The sequence below is a fragment of the Mytilus galloprovincialis genome, chromosome 10, assembly GCF_965363235.1.
Source record: "Mytilus galloprovincialis chromosome 10, xbMytGall1.hap1.1, whole genome shotgun sequence".
Classification (NCBI taxonomy): domain Eukaryota; kingdom Metazoa; phylum Mollusca; class Bivalvia; order Mytilida; family Mytilidae; genus Mytilus; species Mytilus galloprovincialis.
This window is the reverse complement of record NC_134847.1, coordinates 10,971,941-10,989,583: the sequence shown is the minus strand read 5'-3', so window position 1 is coordinate 10,989,583 and position 17,643 is coordinate 10,971,941. Positions and strand designations below refer to the sequence as shown.

General features: G+C 31.7%; 1 long non-coding RNA gene across 1 annotated transcript; it reads left to right on the top strand.

Annotated features, from left to right (window-relative positions):
* Window positions 1-14,725: 14,725 nt before the first annotated feature.
* LOC143049826 (uncharacterized) lies at window positions 14,726-16,631 on the top strand. Its single transcript, XR_012970329.1, has 3 exons — window positions 14,726-14,813; window positions 15,243-15,356; window positions 16,525-16,631. It is a non-coding gene; the product is annotated as an uncharacterized LOC143049826 (long non-coding RNA).
* Window positions 16,632-17,643: the final 1,012 nt, after the last annotated feature.

Genomic DNA, 17,643 nt, shown 5'->3' with positions numbered 1-17,643 from the left:
ATGAATAAAAAATTCGGTTGTCAATTATCAGTCCTTTTTTGACGAAACAAACGTCTGACGTACAATTTTTTAAGCTGATATCTATTATTATTTGTCATGAAAAACATCTATACATTTACTAAGACAAATATTCTCTTTTCATTACAGATATCAACGAATGTAAACCAAACCCTTGTAAACACGGAGCATCATGTATAAATGAAGTGAATAATTACAAGTGTGTCTGCAAACCAGGTTACGAAGGGAAGAACTGTGAAAAGGGTAATATCATTATCACTATTGCCTTTCCAACAATCGGTTGATCATGTGCATTAGATAAGCAACAATCTTTCAATTAATAGTATATTTCTATAACAGAAAATTGACTGGCACATAATCCGTTATTCAGAAAATAAAGTTTTTTAACGAACCATGATGAATAAAAAATTCGGTCGTCACTCATCAGTCTATATTTAGGCGAAACGATCGTTTGGCTTACAATTTTATAAGTTGGTATATATAATTATTTATTATGAAATTCATTGATAATTCATTACAGATATCAACGAATGTAAACCAAACCCTTGTAAACACGGAGCATTATGTATGAATAAAGTGAATCGTTACACGTGTGTCTGCAAACCGGGTTACGAAGGAAAGAACTGTGAAATAGGTAATATCATTATCAAAATTGACTTTTCTAACAATTGGTATATCATGTGTCTTAGATAAGCAATAATCTTGCAATTAATAGTATGAATCTATGACAGAAAATTGACTGGCACATAATCCGTTATTCAGAAAAAAAAGTTTTTTAACGAACCATAATGAATAAAAAATTCGGTTGTCAATTATCAGTCTTTTTTTTTTGACGAAACGTACGTCTGACTTACAATTTTTTAAGCTGTTACATATAATTATTTATCATTAAAAACATCAATACATTTACTTAGACAAATATTCTCTTTTCATTACAGATATCAACGAATGTAAACCAAACCCTTGTAAACACGGAGCATCATGTATGAATGAAGTGAATAGTTACAAGTGTGTCTGTAAACCGGGTTACGAAGGAAAGAACTGTGAAATAGGTAATATTATTATCAAGATTGGCTTTTCCAACAATTGGTATATCATGTGCATTTGATAATCAACAATCTTGCAATTAATAGTATTTTCTATAACAGAAAAATCACTGGTACATCATCCGTTATTTAGAGAAAAAAATAAAGTTTTTTAACGAACCATAATGAATAAAAAATTCGGTCGTCACTCATCAGTAAAAATGAGAATGGAAAGGAGGAATGTGCCAAAGAGACAACAACCCGACCATAGAGCAGACAACAGCAGAAGGTCGCCAACAGGTCTTCAATGCAACGAGAAATTCTCACACCCGGAGGCGTCCTTCAGCTGGCCCTAAACAAATAAATACTGGTTCAGTGATAATGAACCCCATACTAAACTCCAAATTGTACACAAGAAACTGAAAGTTAAAATAATACTAACAAAGGCCAGAGGCTCATGACTTGGGACAGGTGCAAAAATGCGGCGGGGTTAAACATGTTTGTGAGATCTCAACCCTCCCCCTATACCTCTAGCCAATGCAGAAAAGTAAACGCATAACAATAAGCACATTAAAATTAAGTTCGAGAGAAGTCCGAGTCAGATGTCAGAATATGTAACCAAAGAAAATAAACAAAATGACAATAATACATAAATAACATCAGACTACTAGCAGTTAACTGACATGCTAGCTCCGGACTTCAATTAAACTGATTGAAAAATTATGTCTTCATCATATGAATATCAGGCACAATCTTTCCCTGATTGGTTTAGTATCATACCATCATAACAGTTATGAGAAGAACATAACGCGTGTCATGCCAACAACTGGTTTATTAATAATAAATGTGTTTAGTTCCGATGCAAAAACCCTATAAGTGAATCAATATTTACGCCAAAATATGCAATCTTTAATGACCTGACAACAGTATCGTAACTATTTTCCTTCTTAATAAGTCTATTTAAAGGTTTTGTTAGCTTCTGTGGTGAATACTGACATTTTTGTGCTTTATAAAGAATATTTCCATAAAATATTGGATGTGAAATACCTGAACGTATAAGAAGTCTGCATGTTGAGCTATATTTACGAACGATGTCCTTATACCAATGATAAAATTTAGTAAAAGTTTTGACTAGTTTGTGATATCGAAAACACTGGTGTAATATTTTTTCAGTAGTTCATAAATTTCTCTCGTTAAAATCTAAAACATTGTTACATACACGAGCGAATCGTACAAGTTGAGATATATAAACACCGTAAGATGGTGACAAGGGAACGTCACCATCTAAAAATGGATAATTAACGATAGGAAATGAGAAATCATCTCTTTTATCATCAATTTTAGTATTAAGCTTTATGTTAATGATATATATATCAAGATCGAGGAAAGGGCAATGGTCATTGTTAGTATTAGCTTTATTTGAAGTAAGTTCAACAGGATTAATTTCTTTAGTATACATACTGAAGTCGTCATAATGGAGAGCTAAAATATCATCCAAATATCTAAAAGTATTATTAAATTTGTGTATCAGATGTTGTTTTGATGGGTCTTTGCTGATTTTTGTCATCAATTGTAACTCATATCAATACAAAAACAGGTCTGCAATAAGTGGTGCACAGTTAGTTCCCATTTGAATTCCGATAACCTGACGATATACGGAATCTCCAGAGCGAACAAAAATGTTATCTAGTAAAAAGCAGTCTTTATTTAGGCGAAACGATCGTTTGACTAACAATTTTATAAGCTGGTATCTATAATTATTTATCATGAAAATCATTAATAATTCATTACAGATATCAACGAATGTAAACCAAACCCTTGTAAACACGGAGCATCATGTATGAATGAAGTAAATGGTTACAAGTGTGTCTGCAAACCGGGTTACGAAGGAAAGAACTGTGAAATAGGTAATATTATTATCAAGATTGACTTTCTAACAATTGGTAGATCATGTGTCTTAGATAAGCAATAATCTTGCACTTAATAGTATGAATCTATGACAGAAAATTGACTGGCACATAATCCGTTATTCAGAGAAAAAAAAGTTTTTTAACGAACCATAATGAATAAAAAATTCGGTTTTCAATTCTCAGTCTTTTTTTTTAGACGAAACAAACGTCTGACTTACAATTTTTTTAAGCTGATATTTATAATTATTTATTATGAAAAACATCAATACATTTACTAAGACAAATCTTCTCTTTTAATTACAGATATCAACGAATGTAAACCAAACCCTTGTAAACACGGGGCATCATGTATGAATGAAGTGAATAGTTACAAGTGTGTCTGTAAACCGGGTTACGAAGGAAAGAACTGTGAAATAGGTAATATTATTATCAAGATTGGCTTTTCCAACAATCGGTTTATCATGTGCATTTGATAATCAACAATCTTGCAATTAATAGTATTTTCTAAAACAGAAAAATCGCTGGCACATAATCCGTTATTCAGAGAAAAAAAACAAGTTTTTTAACGAACCATAATGATTTACAAATTCGATCGTCACTCATCAGTCATTTTAGCTCACCTGGCCCTTCGCAGTGAGCTTTTCTCATCACTTGGCGTCCGGCGTCCGTGATCGTCTGTCGTCCGTCGTTCGTCGTCCGTCGTCGTCCGTCGTCGTCCGTCGTTCGTCGTCCGTCGTCGTCCGTCGTCGTTAATTTTTACAAAAATCTTCTTCTCTGAAACTGCTGCGCCAATTTTAACCAAACATGGCCGAAATCATTGTTAGGGTATTTAATTTAAAAATTGTGTCCGGTGACCCTGCCAACCAACCAAGATGGCCGCCATGGCTAAAAATAGAACATAGGGGTAAAATGCAGTTTTTGGCTTATAACTCAAAAACCAGAGAGCAAATCTTACAGCGTAAAATTGTTAATCAGGTCACTGCCTTTAAATTTTGAGATGAATCGGACAACTTGTTGATAGGTTGCTGCCCCTCAATTGGTAATTTTAAGGAAATTTTGCTGTTTTTGGTTATTATCTTGAATATTATCATAGATAGAGATAAACTGTACACAGCATAAATGTTCAGTAAAGTCAGATCTACAAATAAGTCAACAGGACCAAAATGGTCTGTTGACCCCTTTAGGAGTTATTGCCCTTTATAGTCAATTTTTAACCATTTTTCGTAAATCTTAGTCACCTTTTACAAAAGTCTTATCCTCGGAAACTACTAGACCAAATTAAACCAAACATGGCCACAATTATCATTGGGGTATTTAGTTTAAAAATTGTGTCCGGTGACCCGACCAACCAACCAAGATGATGCCATGGCTAAAATAGAACATATGGTGAAATGTAAATTTTGGCTTATAACTCTGAAACCGCAGCCTTAACAGCAATTCTGACGGGGGTAAAATTGTTTATCAGGTCAAGATCTATCTGCCATGAAATTTTCAGATATATCTGACAACCGGTTGTTCGGTTGCTGCCCCTGAATTGGTAATTTTAAGGAAATTTTGTTGTTTTTGGTTATTATCTTGAATATTATTATAAATAGAGATGAACTGTAAACATCAATAATGTTAAGCAAAGTAAGATTTACAAATAAGTCAACATGACAGAAATGGTCAATTGACCCCTAAGGAGTTATTGTCCTTAATAGTAATTTTTTAACAATTTTCATAAAAATTGTAAATTTTAACTAACATTTTCCACTGAGACTACTGGGCCAAGTTCATTATAGATAGAGATAATTGTAAGCAGCAAGAATGTTCAGTAAAGTAAGATGTACAAACACATCACCATCACCATCACCAAAACACAATTTTGTCATGAATGCATCTGCTTCCTTTGTTTAATATTCACGTAGACCAAGGTGAGCGACACAGGCTCTTTATAACCTCTAGTTTTTTTATGCGAAACGATCGTCTGGCTTACAATTTTTATAATCTAATGTCTATAATTATGTATTATGAAAATCATTAATAATTCATTACAGATATCAACGAATGTAAACCAAACCCTTGTAAATACGGAGCATCATGTATGAATGAAGTGAATGGTTATACGTGTGTCTGCATACCAGGTTACGAAGGAAAAAACTGTGAAATAGGTAATGTCAATATCAAGATTGCCAATAAAAAGTATGTTTCTATAACAAAAAAATGACTGGCACATAATCCGTTATTAGGAGCAAACAATAAAGTTTTTTAACGAACCACAATGAATAAAAAATTCGGTCGTCACTCATCAGTCTTTATTTAGGCGAAACGATCGTTTGGCTTACAATTTTATAAGCTGGTATATATAATTATTTATTATGAAAACCATTGATAATTCATTACAGATATCAACGAATGTAAACCAAACCCTTGTAAACACGGAGCATTATGTATGAATAAAGTGAATCGTTACACGTGTGTCTGCAAACCGGGTTACGAAGGAAAGAACTGTGAAATAGGTAATATCATTATCAAGATTGACTTTTCTAACAATTGGTAGATCATGTGTCTTAGATAAGCAATAATCTTGCAATTAATAGTATTTTCTATAACAGAAAATTGACTGGCACATAATCCGTCATTCAGAGAAAAAAAGTTTTTTAACGAACCATAATGAATTAAAAATTCGGTTGTCAATTATCAGTCTTTTTTTTTTGACGAAACAAACGTCTGACTTACAATTTTTTAAGCTGATATCTATTATTATTTATCATGAAAACCATCAAGACATTTACTAAGACAAAAATTCTCTTTTCATTACAGATATCAACGAATGTAAACCAAACCCTTGTAAACACGGAGCATCATGTATAAATGAAGTGAATAATTACAAGTGTGTCTGCAAACCAGGTTACGAAGGGAAGAACTGTGAAATAGGTAATATCATTATCACTATCGCCTTTCCAACAATCGGTTTATCATGTGCATTAGATAAGCAACAATCTTTCAATTAATAGTATGTTTCTATAACAGAAAAATGACTGGCACATAATCCGTCATTCAGAGAAAAAAAGTTTTTTAACAAACCATAATGAATAAAAAATTCGGTTGTCAATTATCAGTCCTTTTTTTGACGAAACAAACGTCTGACGTACAATTTTTTAAGCTGATATCTATTATTATTTGTCATAAAAAACATCTATACATTTACTAAGACAAATATTCTCTTTTCATTACAGATATCAACGAATGTAAACCAAACCCTTGTAAACACGGAGCATCATGTATAAATGAAGTGAATAATTACAAGTGTGTCTGCAAACCAGGTTACGAAGGAAAGAACTGTGAAAAAGGTAATATCATTATCACTATTGCCTTTCCAACAATCGGTTGATCATGTGCATTAGATAAGCAACAATCTTTCAATTAATAGTATATTTCTATAACAGAAAATTGACTGGCACATAATCCGTTATTCAGAAAATAAAGTTTTTTAACGAACCATGATGAATAAAAAATTCGGTCGTCACTCATCAGTCTTTATTTAGGCGAAACAATCGTTTGGCTTACAATTTCATAAGCTGGTATATATAATTATTTATTATGAAAATCATTGATAATTCATTACAGATATCAACGAATGTGAACCAAACCCTTGTAAACACGGAGCATTATGTATGAATCAAGTGAATCGTTACACGTGTGTCTGCAAACCGGGTTACGAAGGAAAGAACTGTGAAATAGGTAATATCATTATCAAAATTGACTTTTCTAACAATTGGTATATCATGTGTCTTAGATAAGCAATAATCTTGCAATTAATAATATGAATCTATGACAGAAAATTGACTGGCACATAATCCGTTATTCAGAAAAAAAAGTTTTTTAACGAACCATAATGAATAAAAAATTCGGTTGTCAATTATCAGTCTTTTTTTTTTACGAAACGTACGTCTTACTTACATTTTTTTTAAGCTGATATCTATAATTATTTATCATGAAAAACATCAATACATTTACTTAGACAAATATTCTCTTTTCATTACAGATATCAACGAATGTAAACCAAATCCTTGTAAACACGGAGCATCATGTATGAATGAAGTGAATAGTTACAAGTGTGTCTGCAAACCGGGTTACGAAGGAAAGAACTGTGAAATAGGTAATATCATTATCAAGATTGGCTTTTCCAACAATCGGTATATCATGTGCATTTGATAATCAACAATCTGGCAATCAATAGTATTTTCTATAACAGAAAAAATACTGGTACATAATCCGTTATTCAGAGAAAAAAAAACAAGTTACGAAGAGAAGAACTGTGAAATAGGTAATATCATTATCAAGATTGACTTTTCTAACAATTGGTGTATCATGTGTCTTAGATGAGCAATAATCTTGCAATTGATAGTATGAATCTATGACAGAAAATCGACTGGCACATAATCCGTCATTCAGAGAAAAAAACTTTTTTTATCGAACCATAATGAATAAAAAATTCGGTTGTCAATTATCAGTCTTTTTTTTTTAGACGAAACGTACGTCTGACTTACAATTTTTTAAGCTGATATCTATTATTATTTATCATGAAAACCATCAAGACATTTACTAAGACAAATATTCTCTTTTCATTACAGATATCAACGAATGTAAACCAAACCCTTGTAAACACGAAGCATCATGTATAAATGAAGTGAATAATTACAAGTGTGTCTGCAAACCAGGTTACGAAGGGAAGAACTGTGAAATAGGTAATATCATTATCAAGATTGACTTTTCTAACAATTGGTGTATCATGTGTCTTAGATGAGCAATAATCTTGCAATTGATAGTATGAATCTATAACAGAAAAATGACTGGCACATAATCCGTCATTCAGAGAAAAAAAGTTTTTTAACGAACCATAATGAATAAAAAATTCGGTTGTCAATTATCAGTCCTTTTTTTGACGAAACAAACGTCTGACGTACAATTTTTTAAGCTGATATCTATTATTATTTGTCATGAAAAACATCTATACATTTACTAAGACAAATATTCTCTTTTCATTACAGATATCAACGAATGTAAACCAAACCCTTGTAAACACGGAGCATCATGTATAAATGAAGTGAATAATTACAAGTGTGTCTGCAAACCAGGTTACGAAGGGAAGAACTGTGAAAAGGGTAATATCATTATCACTATTGCCTTTCCAACAATCGGTTTATCATGTGCATTAGATAAGCAACAATCTTTCAATTAATAGTATATTTCTATAACAGAAAATTGACTGGCACATAATCCGTTATTCAGAAAATAAAGTTTTTTAACAAACCATAATGAATAAAAAATTCGGTCGTCACTCATCAGTCTTTATTTAGGCGAAACGATCGTTTGGCTTACAATTTCATAAGCTGGTATATATAATTATTTATTATGAAAATCATTGATAATTCATTACAGATATCAACGAATGTGAACCAAACCCTTGTAAACACGGAGCATTATGTATGAATAAAGTGAATCGTTACACGTGTGTCTGCAAACCGGGTTACGAAGGAAAGAACTGTGAAATAGGTAATATCATTATCAAAATTGACTTTTCTAACAATTGGTATATCATGTGTCTTAGATAAGCAATAATCTTGCAATTAATAGTATGAACCTTGTAAACACGGAGCATTATGTATGAATAAAGTGAATAGTTACACCTGTGTCTGCAAACCAGGTTACGAAGGAAAGAACTGTGAAATAGGTAATATCATTATCAAGATTGACTTTTCTAACAATTGGTATATCATGTGTCTTAGATAAGCAATAATCTTGCAATTAGTAGTATGAATCTATGACAGAAAATTGACTGGCACATAATCCGTCATTCAAAGAAAAAAAACGTTTTTTAACGAACCATAATGAATAAAAAATTCGGTTGTCAATTATCAGTCGTTTTTTTTTTGACGAAACAAACGTCTGACTTACAACTTTTTTAAGCTGTTACATATAATTATTTATCATGAAAAACATCAATACATTTACTTAGACAAATATTCTCTTTTCATTACAGATATCAACGAATGTAAACCAAACCCTTGTAAACACGGAGCATCATGTATAAATGAAGTGAATAGTTACAAGTGTGTCTGCAAACCAGGTTACGAAGGGAAGAATTGTGAAATAGGTAATATCATTATCACTATCGCCTTTCCAACAATCGGTTTATCATGTGCATTACATAAGCAACAATCTTTCAATTAATAGTATGTTTCTATAACAGAAAAATGACTGGAACATGATCCTTTATTCAGAAAAAAAACTTTTTTTAACGAACCATAATGAATAAAAAATTCGGTCGTCACTCATCAGTCTTTATTTAGGCGAAACGATCGTTTGGCTTACAATTTTATAAGCTGGTATCTATAATTATTTATTATGAAAATCATTGATAATTCATTACAGATATCAACGAATGTAAACCAAACCCTTGTAAACACGGAGCATTATGTATGAATAAAGTGAATCGTTACACGTGTGTCTGCAAACCGGGTTACGAAGGAAAGAACTGTGAAATAGGTAATATCATTATCAAGATTGACTTTTCTAACAATTGGTATATCATGTGTCTTAGATAAGCAATAATCTTGCAATTAATAGTATGAACCTTGTAAACACGGAGCATTATGTATGAATAAAGTGAATCGTTACACGTGTGTCTGCAAACCGGGTTACGAAGGAAAGAACTGTGAAATAGGTAATATCATTATCAAAATTGACTTTTCTAACAATTGGCATATCATGTGTCTTAGATAAGCAATAATCTTGCAATTAATAGTATGAATCTATGACAGAAAATTGACTGGCACATAATCCGTCATTCAGAGAAAAAATAAGTTTTTTAACGAAGCTTAATGAATAACAAATTCGGTTGTCAATTATCAGTCTTTTTTTTTTGACAAAACAAACGTCTGCCTTACAATTTTTTAAGCTGTTATCTATAATTATTTATCATGAAAAACATTAATACATTAACTTAGACAAATATTCTCTTTTCATTACAGATATCAACGAATGTAAACCAAACCCTTGTAAACACGGAGCATTATGTATGAATAAAGTGAATCGTTACACGTGTGTCTGCAAACCGGGTTACGAAGGAAAGAACTGTGAAATAGGTAATATCATTATCAAGATTGACTTTTCTAACAATTGGTATATCATGTGTCTTAGATAAGCAATAATCTTGCAATTAATAGTATGAATCTATAACAGAAAAATCACTGGTACATAATCCGTTATTTAGAGAAAAAATAAAGTTTTTTAACGAACCATAATGAATAAAAAATTCGGTCGTCACTCATCAGTAAAATTGAGAATGGAAATGAGGAATGTGCCGAAGAGACAACATCCCAACCATAGAGCAGACAACAGCAGAAGGTGACCAACAGGTCTTCAATGCAACGAGAAATTCTCGCACCCGGAGGCGTCCTTCAGCTGGCCCCTTAAGAAAGAACTACTGGTTCAGTGATAATGAACCCCATACTAAACTCCAAATTGTACACAAGAAACTAAAAGTTAAATTAATACAAGACTAACAAAGGCCAGAGGCTCCTGATTTGGGAGAGGCGCAAAAATGCGGTGGGGTTAAACATTTTTGTGAGATCTCAACCCTCCCCCTATACCTCTAGCCGATGCAGAAAAGTAAATGCATAACAATAAGCACATTAAAATTGAGTTCAAGTCCGAGTCTGATGTCAGAAGATGCAACCAAAGAAAATAAACAAAATGACAATAATACATAAATAACATCAGACTACTAGCAGTTAACTGACATGCCAGATCCGGACTTCAATTAAACTGATTGAAAAATTATGTCTTCATCATATAAATATCAGCACAATCCTCCACCTGATGGGTTTAGTATCATACCATCATAACAAATATGAGAAGAACATAACCCGTTTCATGCCAACAACTGGTTTATTAATAATAAATGTGTTTAGTTCCGATGCAAAGACCCTATAAGTTAATCAATATTAACGCCAAAATATCCAATCTTTAATGACCTGACAACAGTATCGTAACTATATCCCTTCTTAATAAGTCTATTTAAAGGTTTTGTTAGCTTCTGTGGTGAATACTGACATTTTTGTGCTTTATAAAGAATATTTCTATAAAATATTGGATGTGAAATACCTGAACGTATAAGAAGTCTGCATGTTGAGCTATATTGACGAATGATGTCCTTATACCAATGATAAAATTTAGTAAAAGTTTTGACTAGTTTGTGATATCGAAAACCCTGGTGTAATAATTTTTCAGTAATTCATAAATTTCTCTCGTTAAAATCTAAAACATCGTTACATACGCCAGCGAATCGTACAAGTTGAGATGGCACAGTAAGATGGTGACATGGGAACCTCACCATCTAAAAATGGATAATTAACGATAGGAAATGAGAAATCATCTCTTTTATCATCAATTTTAGTATTAAGCTTTCCGTTAATGATTTATATATCAAGATCGAGGAAAGGGCAGTGGTCATTGTTAGTATTAGCTTTATTTAAAGTAAGTTCAACAGGGTTAATTTCTTTAGTATACATACTGAAGTTGTCATAATTGAGAGCTAAAATATCATCCAAATATCTAAAAGTATTATTAAATTTGTGTATCAGATGTTGTTTCGATGGGTTTTTGCTGATTTTTGTCATAAATTGTTACTCATAGCAATACAAAAACAGGTCTGCAATAAGTGGTGCACAGTTAGTCCCCATTGGAATTCCGATAACCTGACGATATACGGAATCTCCAAAGCGAACAAAAATGTTATCTAGTAAAAATTCAAGAGCAGTCTTTATTTAGGCGAAACGATCGTTTGGCTTACAATTTTATAAGCTGGTATCTATAATTATTTATTATGAAAATCATTAATAATTCATTAAAGATATCAACGAATGTAAACCAAACCCTTGTAAACACGGAGCATTATGTATGAATGAAGTAAATGGTTACAAGTGTGTCTGCAAACCGGGTTACGAAGGAAAGAACTGTGAAATAGGTAATATCATTATCAAGATTGACTTTTCTAACAATTGGTATATCATGTGTCTTAGATAAGCAATAATCTTGCAATTGATAGTATGAATCTATGACAGAAAAATGACTGGCACATAATCCGTCATTCAGAGAAAAAAGTTTTTTAACGAAGCATAATGAATAAAAAGTTCGGTTGTCAATTATCAGTCTTTTTTTTTGACGAAACAAACGTTTGACTTACAATTTTTTAAGCTGATATCATACATTTACTTAGACAAATATTCTCTTTTCATTACAGATATCAACGAATGTAAACCAAACCCTTGTAAACACGGAGCATCATGTATGAATGAAGTGAATAGTTACAAGTGTGTCTGCAAACCGGGTTACGAAGGAAAGAACTGTGAAATAGGTAATATCATTATCAAGATTGACTTTTCCAACAATCGGTATATCATGTGCATTTGATAATCAACAATCTTGCAATTAATAGTATGTTTCTATAACAGAAAAATCACTGGTAGATAATCTGTTATTCAGAGAAAAAAAAAAAGTTTTTTAACGAACCATAATGAATAAAAAATTCGGTCGTCAATCATCAGTCTTTATTTAAGCGAAACGATCGTTTGGCTTACAATTTTATAAGCTGTTATATATAATTATTTATTAGCAAAATCATTGATAATTCATTACAGATATCAACGAATGTAAACCAAACCCTTGTAAACACGGAGCATTATGTATGAATAAAGTGAATCGTTACACGTGTGTCTGCAAACCGGGTTACGAAGGAAAGAACTGTGAAATAGGTAATATCATTATCAAGATTGACTTTTCTAACAATTGGTATATCATGTGTCTTTGATAAGCAATAATCTTGCAATTAATAGTATGAATCTATGACAGAAAATTGACTGGCACATAATCCGTCATTCAGAGAAAAAATAAGTTTTTTAACGAACCATAATGAATTAAAAATTCGGTTGTCAATTATCAGTCTTTTTTTTAGACGAAACAAACGTCTGACTTACAATTTTTTAAGCTGATATCTATTATTATTTATCATGAAAAACATCAGACATTTACTAAGACAAATATTCTCTTTTCATTACAGATATCAACGAATGTAAACCAAACCCTTGTAAACACGGAGCATCATGTATGAATGAAGTGAATGGTTACACGTGTGTCTGCAAACCGGGTTACGAAGGGAAGAACTGTGAAATAGGTAATATTAATATCAAGATTGGCTTTTCTAACAATTGGTATATCATGTACCTAAGATAAGCAACAATCTTGGAATTAATAGTATTTTCTATAACAGAAAAATGACTGGCACATAATCCGTTATTCAGAGAAAAAAAACTAGTTTTTTAACGAACCATAATGATTAAAAAATTCGGTCGTCTTTCTTTTAGGCGAAACGATCGTCGCTTGTATCTATAATTATTTATTTTCAAAAACATTAAAGGGGCACTATTTGTCCAAATTCATGTTTAACGATTTAAATCAAAGGAGTAGGTTCAGTGAGACCCTTTTTGGCCCCATTATTAAAATGTAAATTTTGAGTTATTTTTGAAAAGTAGAATGATTCTGCTACATAAATATGAGCTGTTTTTTAGAATACAATGCCCATATATCGGGTACTAGCATCATTAACTCGTGCTAAATTACTGAAATTTAACAATTTCAGCATTTTAGTTAACTTTTATACGGTTTCCGTCTTAAATGAAAGTGGCCGCATTTGTGTTCATTTTTAATATTGAATTATAAGTTGTATTTGATGATAAAACATGACATATATAAAGGGCGAGGATGAACATGGATACGGCTACTTTTATTTTTGACAAAAACCATCTGAAAAGTGACATTTGTTGGCATATTTGATAGATTTTTCAAATTTAAGCTAGATTTGGAGCTTTTTTTTTATCAGTAAATCAGTTAGAATCTTTCACATAAACTAATTGAATCAACTGTAATAGACACTTAAATGTTTAAAAAAAGTCTTAAATCTTTCGTCAGATGAACTTGAAATTGGAGGCCAAAATCGGTCCTTACCAGACCTACTCCTTTTCATATTTGATTGATAACAATGTTAAACATTTATCCAAACTATTAAAAGTCTAAAATAAAGATTTAGCAGGTCACGGGCATGACATACGTAGCTTCGTTTCATGTGTATTTTAGTCTAGACGCCATCTAACTAATTAGCGAGTTGACCTCTAAAGTCACCAATGACCATATACATATAGCGATGTAAACATGAATATAGATATAATTAGATTATGCAAACTCGTGCTGTTAGATTCTTCTAGGTCCATTCAATTTTATATTATAGATGAAAAATAAATGTTTTTACCTGTATAAAAAGGGTTGTTTGTGGATCGAATCCGTCAACCAAATGACTTTTCTTTGTTTCACTTTCAATGTTGCATTCTTTTACGTCAAATAACTTAACACATGCAATTAAAGTGTTATCCATCTCATGGTAAGGGGTTAAATTAAAGTTCACATGAATACGGATTCAATGAGGTCGAATTATTCATTGCAAGTGGATAATTCATAATCATTGTTTGTTTTAGCTTATTTTGACAAAATTGAACCATACTGACTGCAAAAAGCTAATTATTATTTTGCTATTTGCATTTCCTTAATGATTGAGTAAAACAAATAATATATTAGATTTTTTTATATATCTTGTAGCTAGTGCCCCTTTAATACATTTACTAAGACATATATTCTCTTTCCATTACAGATATCAACGAATGTAAACCAAATCCTTGTCAACATGGAGCATTGTGTATAAATGAAGTGAATAGTTACACGTGTGTCTGCCAACTAGGTTACCAAGGAAAGAACTGTGAAATAGGTAATATTATTATCAAGATTAGATTTTCCAACAATCGGTATATTATGTGATTCAGATAAGCAAGAGTCAGGCAATTAATAATATTTTCTATAACACAAAAATGGCTTAATTACATTAATAATTTATATGGTCTTCATAATAAATCAATTGTTTATAAAACTTTGACATTTAAAAAAAATACCAATGAATTTTTATCTCAGGAATAGATTATATTTGTTGCATTTAGCAAAACTGTTTGGTATTGTATGTTCTCAATGCGTTAAAATAAAATTGACCTTTTAATTTGTTTTACTCGATCGTCACTAATGAGTCTTTTGTAGGCGAAATGATCGTCTGACTTACAATATTTTAAGCCGGTATATATAATTATCTATTATCAAAATAATAATTTTTACTTTTAATAAGACAAATATTCTCGTTTCATTACAGATATCAACGAATGTAAACTAAACCCTTGTCAAAATGGAGCATTGTGTATAGATAAATTGAATGGTCACACGTGTGTCTGCCAACCAGGTTACACAGGAAAGAACTGTGAAATAGGTAATGTCATTATCAAGATTGGCTTTTCTAACAATCTGAATATCATGTGCATTAGATAAGCAACATTGTCGCTATTATATAAAATTTTCCTTTTATCTTGCTGAATGGTAATTTTCTTTCTGAGCGGAGGCGAATGATTTGAAAATTGTCTCTAGAAGCTAAGGACGCACAAGCCTGTTGTTATGAAACTGGTACACAATCCGTTATATATAGAGAAAAACACATAATCCATAATAATACAAAACTTTAAATAGACTTATTAAGAAGGGATATAGTTACGATACTGTTGTCAGGTCATTCAAGATTGCATATTTCGGCGTTACTATTGATTCATCTATAGGGTCTTTGCATCGGAACTAAACACATTTATTTAAAAACCAGTTGTCGGCATGACACGGGTTATGTATACTTATATATATTATGATGGTATGATACCAAATCCCTCACGGGGAGGATTGTGCCTGATATTCATATGATGAAGACATATATTTTTCAATCATTTTAATTGAAGTCTGGAGCTTGCAAGTAAGTCAACTGCTAGCAGTCTGATGTTATTTATGTATTATTGAATTTGTCATTTTGTTTATTTTGTTTGGTCAAATCTTCTGACATCAGACTCGGACTTATCTTGAACTGAATTTTAATGTGCGTATTTTTATGCGTTTACTTTTCTGTCTTGTATAGGGGGAGGGTTGAGATTTCACAAACATGTTTATCCCCGCCGCATTTTTGCGCATGTCCCAAGTCAGGAGCCTCTGGCCTTTGTTAGTCTTGTACTATTTTAACTTTTAGTTTCTTGTGTACAATTTGGAGGTTAGTATGGCGTTCATTATCACTCAACTCGTATATATTTGTTTAGGGGCTAGCTGAAGGACGCCTCCAGGTGCGGGAATTTCACGTTGCATTGAAGACCTGTTGGTGACCTTCTGCTGTTGTCTGCTCTATGGTCGGGTTGTTGTCTCTTTGGCACATTCCCCATTTCCATTCTGAATTTTATTTTAAACAACATTTGACCTTTTAATTTGTGTTACTCGATCGTCACTCATGAGTCTTTTGTAGGCGGAACTATCGTCTGACTTACAATATGTTAAGCTAGTAACTATGATTATCTATTATCTAAATAATCATTATAACATTTACTAAGACAAATATTCTCTTTTGATAACAGATATCAACGAATGTAAACCAAATCCTTGTAAACACGGAGCATCATGTATCAATGAAGTGAATAGTTACACGTGTGTCTGCCGACCAGGTTACATAGGAAAGAACTGTGAAATAGGTAATATCATTATCAAGATTGGCTTTTCTAACAATCAGTATATCATGTGGATTAGATAAGCATCAATATCGCTATTATACGAAATTTTCCTTTTATCTTGCTGACTGGTGATTTTCTTTCTGAGCGGAGGCGAATGATATGAAAATTATCTATAGAAACTAAAGACGCATAAGCTTGCTGTTATGAAATTACCAATGTCGTCATAGGTAAAATAGTGATAAACATATTATCATTGGTTATCTCAACTTGATTGCTTTTCTTGTTTTTGCTGTACCGACTCAGGCTTAAAATGCAATCTCTTCGTGATTGTCAACGATAATCTATCAATCTTCCAATTTATAGAATTTTCTAATACACCAAAATCACTGGTACATAATCCGTTATTTAGAGAGAAACACATAATCCAAAATATAGAGAGAAAAATAAAAGATCTAAAATAATATGTCATATTATTGGTTTTTTTTTCTATTTGATATATTTGTAGAAAATTGGATTACAACTTTTATGATATTGATCTTCCTAATTGCAAACTATGCATGATTCTATTTTTTCTGTTATCTTGACAGTCTATCACACAATGAAATAAATTCAGTCAGCTGTTTTGAATTGATACATGTAGGGAACAGACGGGTCTGTAATTTCCATTCTATATATAAAATGGCTTCTTTTTGAAAACCTTGCTATTGGTTTGAGGAATGCCCAGTAGTCACTAATTAGGTGTTGACATGAGTTATCATTTATATGATTTTTTAATCAACTGTTTACAAAACTTTGTAATTTTTTGAAAAAAAATAATGAATATGCATCTTAAGAATATATTACTTTAGTTGCATATAGAATTATTATTTGGAATTGAGGTTCTTCAATGCTTTTAAACCATATTTGACTTTTTAATTTGTGATACTCGATCGTAACTTATGAGTCTTTTGTAGGCTTAACTATCGTCTGACTAACAGTTCTTTAAGCTGGTATCTATAATTATGTATTTAAAAATAATCATTATTA